The sequence below is a fragment of the Carcharodon carcharias genome, chromosome 24 (assembly GCF_017639515.1).
Source record: "Carcharodon carcharias isolate sCarCar2 chromosome 24, sCarCar2.pri, whole genome shotgun sequence".
Lineage (NCBI taxonomy): Eukaryota > Metazoa > Chordata > Chondrichthyes > Lamniformes > Lamnidae > Carcharodon > Carcharodon carcharias.
In genome coordinates, this window is record NC_054490.1 from 14,629,327 (window position 1) to 14,639,859 (window position 10,533).

The following is a 10,533-nucleotide window of genomic DNA, read 5'->3' on the forward strand; positions in this document are numbered from 1 at the left end:
GGTGGGAATATCGGTGGGAGGAGGGGGCAGGTGTTGGGCTTGAAGCTGAGTCTCGAGGTGGCCCCAAGGCGAATCGGTTTCTTTTCCAATTGGTCGTTCGTAACCTCGATTATCTCCAAGGAGTGGGAACGGTTCCAGTCTGGGGCTAGAGAGCCATTGAGAGGTCAGCAAACAGTCTCAATTTTACTGATTTAACTCAGGGACCACCCCAGGCAGGATAGAACCACAGAACCATGGAAAAGTTACAGCACAGGAGGAGGCCATTCAGCCCATCTTGTCCATGCCAGCCCTAGGACACCCAGGCGCCCTTTCTAATCCCACCCTTCCTGCACCCGACCCATAGCCCTGCAGCTTACAGTGCTAAAGGTGCAAGATCCAGGTGCTTTTTAAAAGAGTTTAGAGTTTCTGCCTCTACCACCAACTTGGGCAGCGAGTTCCAGACACCCACTACCCTCTGCGTAAAAAATTTCTTCCTCATGTCCCCCCTACACCTTCTGCCACTTATCCTGAATCTTATGTCCCCTGGTTCTAGAATTCTCTACCAAGGGAAACAATTTTACCCTGTCCGCTCTATCTATTGCCCCTCGTCATTCTGTACACCTCAGTCAAGTCAACTCTCAGCTTTCTTTGTTCTCAGGAAAATAACCCCAACCTATCCAATCTCTCTTCGTAGCTACACTTTTCTAACCCTGGCAAATAGTTCTCTTATTCTCTCTGCAAACCTCCCCTCCCTTCTCCCCCGTCCCTCTCTCTCCCTCCATTTCTCTCTTGTTTCTGTTCCCTTCCCCCCCTTTACTACCCTCCCCCACCCTCCCCCCATCCATCTTCTCTCCCAAAGTCGTTCTGCCTCCTTCCACCTCCCCTCCCCTCGTGCCCACTGCCATCCCACTCTTGCCAACACACGCCTCCTGCTCCCTGTTCCCTCTCTCCACTTCGTCTTACACCCTCCAGTTGGCCCATTCTCCACACCCCCCTCCTCTGTCTACCATTTCCCTTCCCCTTCCCTTCCTTCTCTCTTCTTTTTCCAATCTTTCTCTCTTCCCCCAAACTCCAGGTCGGTCCCGTTTTTACCCCTTAAAGCTGCCTGACCTGGGGCTTCACAGTTGACAGGATTTTTCTACACTCCCCACGCGAGCCCTTCCCCTTTAAGAGCGCCCTTGCCCCGCCTCCGACTGCCCCGCGGCCAATTGGCTGCAGGATCAGCGCCCCCTCCCCTCACTCGGGAGGAAGCCCCGCCTCAGACAGCTGCCGGCCAATCTGATTGGTAGGCAGCCCTCTAGCGCCCCCCCCCACCCCTGCCGCTGCTGCGGTGGGTGGGAGAGGAAGCACAGGAAGAGGCCGGAGACTATGTCCAAGGGGGTCCCGGGGCAGGGAGGGTAGGGAAGGCCTTGTGGTGGGGGGGGGGGTGCGGAGGGGCAGTGTGGGGAGGGGGTTGGTGCAAGGGGTGGTGGGGGAGGCAGGAGCAGGGATCCGCATCCCCTCCCCCAACACCTAAAAAAGGCAGAAGCGAGTGTCGACCTCTGGACATGGTTCATGAAGAGCCTCCTGTAGCCAACACTCCGAGGGGGTGGGCCTTAGGGATGCCCAGTGTCAGGAGTAACGCAGGGAGCAGGATGCTGCCCTGTCCACCACTGGCTTTGATCCCGCGGAGGGTCCCAGACTCACTGTCCGGACAGCCCCCACTGGCAGCTCCGCACCCACACGGACACCCCGGACCCTGACTCACTGTCCGGACAGCCCCCACTGGCAGCTCCGCACCCACACGGACACCCCGGACCCTGACTCACTGTCCGGACAGCCCCCACTGGGAGCTCCGCACCCACACGGACACCCCGGACCCTGACTCACTGTCCGGACGGCCCCCACTGGCAGCTCCGCACCCACACGGACACCCCGGACCCTGACTCACTGTCCGGACGGCCCCCACTGGCAGCTCCGCACCCACACGGACACCCCGGACCCTGACTCACTGTCCGGACAGCCCCCACTGGCAGCTCCGCACCCACACGGACACCCCGGACCCTGACTCACTGTCCGGACGGCCCCCACTGGCAGCTCCGCACCCACACGGACACCCCGGACCCTGACTCACTGTCCGGACAGCCCCCACTGGCAGCTCCGCACCCACACGGACACCCCGGACCCTGACTCACTGTCCGGACAGCCCCCACTGGGAGCTCCGCACCCACACGGACACCCTGGACCCTGACTCACTGTCCGGACAGCCCCCACTGGCAGCTCCGCACCCACACGGACACCCCGGACCCTGACTCACTGTCCGGACAGCCCCCACTGGCAGCTCCGCACCCACACGGACACCCCGGACCCTGACTCACTGTCCGGACAGCCCCCACTGGCAGCTCCGCACCCACACGGACACCCCGGACCCTGACTCACTGTCCGGACAGCCCCCACTGGCAGCTCCGCACCCACACGGACACCCCGGACCCTGACTCACTGTCCGGACAGCCCCCACTGGGAGCTCCGCACCCACACGGACACCCCGGACCCTGACTCACTGTCCGGACAGCCCCCACTGGCAGCTCCGCACCCACACGGACACCCCGGACCCTGACTCACTGTCCGGACAGGCCCCACTGGCAGCTCCGCACCCACACGGACACCCCGGACCCTGACTCACTGTCCGGACAGCCCCCACTGGCAGCTCCGCACCCACACGGACACCCCGGACCCTGACTCACTGTCCGGACAGGCCCCACTGGCAGCTCCGCACCCACACGGACACCCCGGACCCTGACTCACTGTCCGGACGGCCCCCACTGGCAGCTCCGCACCCACACGGACACCCCGGACCCTGACTCACTGTCCGGACAGCCCCCACTGGCAGCTCCGCACCCACACGGACACCCCGGACCCTGACTCACTGTCCGGACAGCCCCCACTGGCAGCTCCGCACCCACACGGACACCCCGGACCCTGACTCACTGTCCGGACAGCCCCCACTGGCAGCTCCGCACCCACACGGACACCCCGGACCCTGACTCACTGTCCGGACAGCCCCCACTGGGAGCTCCGCACCCACACGGACACCCCGGACCCTGACTCACTGTCCGGACAGCCCCCACTGGCAGCTCCGCACCCACACGGACACCCCGGACCCTGACTCACTGTCCGGACAGCCCCCACTGGCAGCTCCGCACCCACACGGACACCCCGGACCCTGACTCACTGTCCGGACAGCCCCCACTGGCAGCTCCGCACCCACACGGACACCCCGGACCCTGACTCACTGTCCGGACAGGCCCCACTGGCAGCTCCGCACCCACACGGACACCCCGGACCCTGACTCACTGTCCGGACGGCCCCCACTGGCAGCTCCGCACCCACACGGACACCCCGGACCCTGACTCACTGTCCGGACAGCCCCCACTGGCAGCTCCGCACCCACACGGACACCCCGGACCCTGACTCACTGTCCGGACAGCCCCCACTGGCAGCTCCGCACCCACACGGACACCCCGGACCCTGACTCACTGTCCGGACAGCCCCCACTGGCAGCTCCGCACCCACACGGACACCCCGGACCCTGACTCACTGTCCGGACAGCCCCCACTGGCAGCTCCGCACCCACACGGACACCCCCGTTTACCTCGGTCGTGGGATGTAGGCTTCGCTGGCCGGGCCAGCATTTATTGCCCATCCCTAATTGCCCCCTTGAGAAGGTGTTGGGTGAGCTGCCTTCTTGAACCGCTGCAGTCCCCGTGTGGTGTAGGTACACCCACTGCGCTGTTAGGGAGGGAGTTCCAGGATTTTGACCCAGCGACAGTGAAGGAACGGCCGATATATTTCCAAGTCAGGATGGTGAGTGGCTCGGAGGGGAACTTCCAGGTGGTGGGTGTTCCCCATGTGTCTGCTGCCCTTGTCCTTCTAGATGGTAGTGGTCGTGGGTTTGGAAGGTGCTGTCGAAGGAGCCTTGGTGAGCTCCTGCAGTACATCTTGTAGATGGTACACACACTGCTGCTACTGTGCGTCGATGGTGGAGGGAGTGAATGTTTGTGGATGGGGAGCCAATCAAGCGGCTGTTTTGTCCTGAGCTTCTTGAATGATGTTGGAGCTGCACCCATCCAGGCAAGGATCAAATACCAACATACCAACTGGCAGCAGGAGTAAGGCCACTCGGCCCCTCGAGCTCTGCTCCCCCCCATTCAATAAGATCGTGGCTGATCTGAGTGTAACCTCAACCCCACATTCCCGCCGACTCCCAATAACCTTTCACCCCCTTGTTAATCAAGGATCTAACTCGCTCGGCCTTAAAAATATTCAAAGTCTCTGCTCCCACCTCCTGTTGGGGAAGAGAGTTCCAAAGACTCGCCACCCTCTGAGAGAAAACGTTTCTCCTCATCTCTGTCTTAAACGGGTGACCCCTTATTTTTAAACTGTGGCCCCCCCCCTCGTTCTAGATTCTCCCACAAGAGGGAAACACCCTCTCCATATCCACCCTGTCCAGACCCCTCAGGATCTTAAAGGTTTCAATCAAGTCACCTCTCACTCTGCTAAACTCCAGCGGATACGAGCCTAACCTGTCCAGCCTATCCTCATAAGACAACCCACCCATTCCTGGGATTAGTCTGGTAAACCTTCTCTGAACTGCTTCCAAGGCATTTGACACCCTTCCTTGACCATCTAATATGGTCAGTTGGTGTTCATGGTGAAGCGTCCGTCACTTCACATATCTTGACAGGCCTCCACCCCCAAAGGATGCTGCCGGGACTGAAGAGGGTCATCACCGAGACCAACGTGTTCATTCGTCCAGCTCGAAGTTACGCGCTGCAGTTTTGTAGAATTGTGCCACCAGACCTGAACACAAGACGTGGGATGGGGTGGGTGGGGTGGGTGGGGTGGGTGGTGAGTGCCACCTGTGCAGGCGGGCGGGTGGGTGGGGTGGAGGAGGGAGACTCAGGGCCTGTGCTCTTTCACGCACACGAACGAAAGGACACAGGAATCTCCCCGAGGCACAGAGCCTCGGTTCGATTATGAAGGTTTGAAATGAAGAAGGAAGAATTCGGACATCTCCCCTCATGTGAAACTATCCCATGAGTCAGAACGTGTCAACGACTTTAACTAAAAAGAAATGTATTCAATTTATCAACACTTCATGAAGCCTCGTCCCACCCGTGGATGAGGTTTCATGATAAATGCGAAGGCCGCCTGGTCTCTTCGGCCCCCCCACCCCACCCCTGCCAACCGTAAAGTTGGACGGGCAGCTCCGTTAATTATTTTCATTAGTGTTTAAACGGCCTTAACAGGCCTTTGACAGTTCAGCGGGAGCACAGCCGACTCCGGTGCACGGCTGCCGAACTGAAGATGGGAATGGTGCCCGAAGTCACCATGCGTCACTTTATACATCGATGACCCTGCCCCCTCCCACCCCCCTCACTGACCCGCAGATTCAGGCCATAAATTCTGTCTGTCAGTCATCCTCCCCATGATTCCCTCTCGCGCTGAGCGTTGTATAGCTTACGGACGCCAGTTCATGACCCTGGAACAACATCGTTGACTCCACGTTACAAAGATCTTGTCAATAAAACAGAAAACCCGAAGAACAAGCAGGATTAGAGTCATCGAGGTCTACGGCACCGGGAAAAGGGCCCTTCGGCCCATCGAGTCTGCGCCGGTCGAGCAAGTACCTGACTATCCCAATCCCATTTTCCAGCACTAGGCCCATAGCCTCGTATGTCATGGCATCGCGAGCGTGCACCCAAACACTCCTTGTCCTCAAAGACACCGATAGGTCAATAACTGAGGCCATGATAGCCCCACATCAGCTGCAATGGATGTGAAGTGGTGTCAGAACACCCTCACCCAACCCCCTCCCCTGCCCTCCACCCCCCTCCCCTCCACCCCCCACCAAACCCCCTGCTCAGGGCTGCTCAACAAAGGAGCTTCACTCTGAGCTCTGCCAGGAAGGGCCCTTTCCCACAGGAGCATTCCAGTGGCAATCTCAAAAGCCTCCGTGGGAGTTCTGTTCTGCCAACACCAACGCAGGGGGCACCCAGCTGTGCCACGGTGACCAGGAGCGATGCCCTCGCAGTTGACGGGCCGGCAAGGAGGAGTCACCTTCCGTGAATCCGAAGCCATCACTGATACCTGATTTCCAGCCAGGCCTCCCGAAGGAAGAAGCATTCCCTGTGCGAGGGGAAGGCCAGCACGTTGAAGGCTGATGTTGGATTGGGCAAGGTGCTTAACCTACTGCTCGATTCAGTCAGGCGCTTAAGATTAATGTTTCATTGGTTGGGACGATTAAGATTGCAATTTGGTTAGCAATCAATTCGGGAGGGGGTGGTGGGTAGCGCTAATGTCACTGGTCTAGTGCCCTGAAGGCCCAGCTGAATGTTCTGAGGGAAAGGATAAAAGTAAAACACTGCAGATGCTGGAAATCTGAAACAAAAACAAAAATTGCTGGAGAAACTCAGCAGGTCTGACAGCATCTGTCAGGAGAAAGACAGTCAACATTTCGAGTCCAGATGACTCTTTGAAGAGACAATTGGTAAATTGGGACTCAGAAGCTGATTGGTTGCTGTTGAAAAAGCCCATTTGCCTCATGACTGCCCCATTATGGAAGGGAATCTGACATCCCTACCTGGTCTGGCCTACACCTAGCTCAGGGCCCTGCCCAAACTGTGTATCTCAAGAGCAAAGTTCCATTTCACAGAACAGAAGGACTTGGCATGATCTGGTCATCTGGATGCTAACCTGAGTATTTCTTTTTTCAAAGGTCATAAGTTCACCTTGGACTTGTCAACAATCAGGCCTCTTCCAAGAAATCGTCTGACCTTTATGGTACTTGAGAAGGAGTTTGTTTGTTTGTTTTGAACTGCAACGCACTTTAATTAATGAAAAGCTGGGAGACAAAGAGGCAATTGCATAGGAGAGACGGAAAAGAAACATCTTAAGTTGTGAACCTGCTTGTTTTGAAGGCAGTCTAGAACCAGCTGAGGAAGGAAAGCTACCCTAACTGGACCCCTCTCTCTCTACCTTCCCTAACATTGCGTGTGGCTATCACCCGGCAGCCAAGGGACCCTCACCTGAGTGTAACTGGTCTGCATTTGGTCCTGCAAAGCTGAGACCAGTTGATGAGGACGTCCAGGCATCTACCAAGACCAGCGGCCCATCTACGCACAAGGGAACTCCAGGTGGACAGCGTCCAGATCCTGCGGATTTTATCCTTTATTTTTTATAATGCCCATCCTCCAAAGCCCATCCCTGCAGAGAGACACTCCACCTGTTTCTCCTTTGTCTGTGTGTGTGTGTGTGTGTCTGTGTGTGTGTCTGTGTGTGTGTACGTGTGTGTGTGTACTTCTGTGTGTGTACGTGTGTGTGTGTACGTCTGTGTATGTGTGTGTGTACGTCTGTGTATGTGTGTGTGTGTGTACACGTCTGTGTATGTGTGTGTGTGTACACGTCTGTGTGTGTGTGTGTGTGTGTGTGTGTGTGTGTGTGTGTGCGACACTGGGGGAATCCTTTAGTAAGGGATAGATAGTTATACATCCTGATTACAATTGTGTGTTAACCAGTACTTGAAACTTGTTAAAGGAGTCTTGCTTTGAAATAAATGAATCATTCCGAGTGTTTGAAACAAGCCTGGTCCGAGTCCCTTTTCTCCTGGGTGCTAGAGGTTCGAGGTGCACAATTGGCCATTTCAGTGAGAAAATTAAACCGTTCAAATTAACAGTACGGCCTGTGGAGCAGTGGGGTCTCGAGCATTCACACGCTCCTCCCATCTTGGCCGTAACAGCCCTCAATCATGTGGCTGGCCATAACTGCCCTCTGAAGGGGTCAAGCATTAGGGGATGGGTAACAAGTGCTGGCCTTGCCTCCCACAAAAGAATTATCCAGAGTTATCCAGTATATATTTCTTTGAATCTGTTTAATGTACAAGAAGGGGTGGAATTATCCAACACTTATAATGACTGAAACGTGACAGCCACAAGCAGAAAATGACAATACGATCGGCGATCAGAATAATGTTTCTTTGCCTCTCTCTCTCTGTCTTTCTCTCTCTTTCTCTGTCTCTCTGTCTCTCTCTCTCTCTCTATCTCTCTATCTGTCTCTCTCTCTGTCTCTCTCTCTCTCTCTCTTTGTGTGTCTCTCTTTGTCTCTGTCTCTCTCTGTCTCTGTCTCTCTCTCTCTCTTTGTGTGTCTCTCTTTGTCTCTGTCTCTCTCTGTCTCTGTCTCTCTCTCTGTCTCTCTCTCTCTCTCTTTGTGTGTCTCTCTTTGTCTCTGTCTCTCTCTCTCTGTCTCTCTCTGTGTCTCCCTCTCTCTCTCTCCGTCTCTCTCTCTCTCTGTCTCTCTGTCTCTCTCTCTCTTTGTGTGTCTCTTTGTCTCTGTCTCTCTCTCTCTGTCTCTCTCTCTCTTTGTGTGTCTTTGTCTCTGTCTCTCTCTCACTGTCTCTGTCTCTCTCTCTCTCTATCTCTCTCTGTCTCTCTCTCTGTCTGTCTCTCTCTCTGTCTGTCTCTCTCTCGGTGTCTCTCTCTCTCTCTGTCTCTCTCTATCTCTCTCTCTGTCTCTCTCTCTCTCTGTCTGTCTCTCTCTCTCTCTTTGTGTGTGTCTCTCTCTCTGTCTCTCTGTCTCTCTCTCTCTCTCACTATCTATCTCTCTCTATCTCTCTGTCTCTCTCTCTCTCTCTGTGTGTTTCTCTCTCTCTCTCTTTGTGTGTCTCTCTCTCTCTGTCTCTCTCTCCCTATCTATCTCTCTCTCTATCTATCGCTCTGTCTCTCTCTCTCTGTCTCTCTCTGTCTCTCTCTCTCTCTCTGTCTCTCTCTTTCTTTCTCTGTCTCTCTCTCTCTGTCTCTCTCTTTCTCTCTCTCTCTCTCTATCTATCGCTCTGTCTCTCTCTCTCTGTGTTTCTCTGTCTCTCTCTGTCTCTCTCTCTCTCTGCCTCTCTCTTTCTCTCTGTCTCTCTATCTCTGTCTCTCTCTTTCTCTCTCTCTATCTCTGTCTCTCTCTTTCTCTCTCTGTCTCTCTCTCTCTTTCTCTCTCTGTCTCTCTCTCTCTGTCTCTTCTGTCTCTCTGTCTCTCTCTCTCTGTCTCTCTCTATCTCTTTCTCTCTCTGTCTCTCTCTCTCTGTCTCTCTCTCTCTGTCTCTCTCTGTCTCTCCGTCTCTCTCTCTCTCTCTGTCCGTTGGAGGGATGAATTGATCTTTTGGCTCAGACACTCTGCTTCTGACCAGGCTGACCATGGGGGTCTCGAGTCCCACTCCGAGATTCTCAGTCGAGGAGATTACCGGCTTCTGGTGTATCCCAACCCGGGATAACTGGGGAGGTTCAGCGGTGCAAAAGGCATCCGGATGTGTATTTTTAAAAAATGCTCACTGAAGCTGAATACGATGAATGGGGAAGGGAGACAGGTGATCAGCCAGCATTGTGGTGACCCCCTGTGACACTGCGGAGGGGTGGGAATAAACCCAAAGGCGGGGGAAGAATTCGAGTGATACATATTGGGCCACAAGGAAACGTGGGTGAGCCCCCTGCTCCCTCCTGCTATAATTGCCATGGTGGGGTCTTTAATGTCCATCCAAGCCAGCAGAAGGGGACCTGGTATCAGTGTCTTACCCCAGGGGATAAAGAGATGCGCAGAGTGAACCAATCATCTCTTCAAGGTCCTTGGCCATATCTGCTCACTGAATAATCCCCAGTGGTTTCAAAACCTGTGGAGGGATTTCTATTTTTTATATACTTCTTTCTATTCTTTGCTATAACTCTAGCTTTAAGGCTGTCAGGGGTTCTCGAAATAAATGGTAGCACGGAGCTTGAGTGCTGCTGAGAAAGAGAGACATGTCAGGAACGCTGCGCAAGTACATCAATATAAGCGGGAAAACAACAATTCGTACTGCACGTGAAGAGAGTGCTGACTGGCTGGCAAGTGATGTTGCCATGGGGAGTGCACCCATGATGGTGACTGACAGTTAACTGGCAAGCATTGTTTGAACTTTAAACCAGGCAGCTTGACCCTGATTGGTCAAGGCGTTGCCCTGAGGAATGAGCCAGCGAATGGCTGTCACTTATTTCCTTTAGCCGAAATAGGCGCACAGTATACACATGTTCTTTCGGTCTGCAAAGAACGAGGGCCCCGTGTATTAATATATGTAGCTTCCAGCACACAGGCAAATGCGTAACTTTAAGAGCCTGACTGTCGGGGTAATTGATGGCCCTGAGGAGTATTATTTAGCAATCGCAGAATCACATCTAATGATGGGCACTGTGTGTTATGGGTTTTGCAGGCACAGGGTGGTTGGATACGATCTGTACCCTGCCCGTTGCGAACAGCGGCTGGGACATGCGGTTTGATACGATTCACCAATCTTTGGGGCATACGGCCTACATGCCTAGCTTCACACTGGCACTGAACTTCATGTACCACATTGTTTATTGGTGTAATAGGCAGAAGGTGTTTTTGGCTTGAGGGCAGCATTCTGCTGGTGGCACATTTCAGGGTTGAAAACAATATTCTGGATACTCTACTGAGATTTAATCTTTAATTGGAGTAGATGCCCAGTGCCAGAGGAATAAAGCT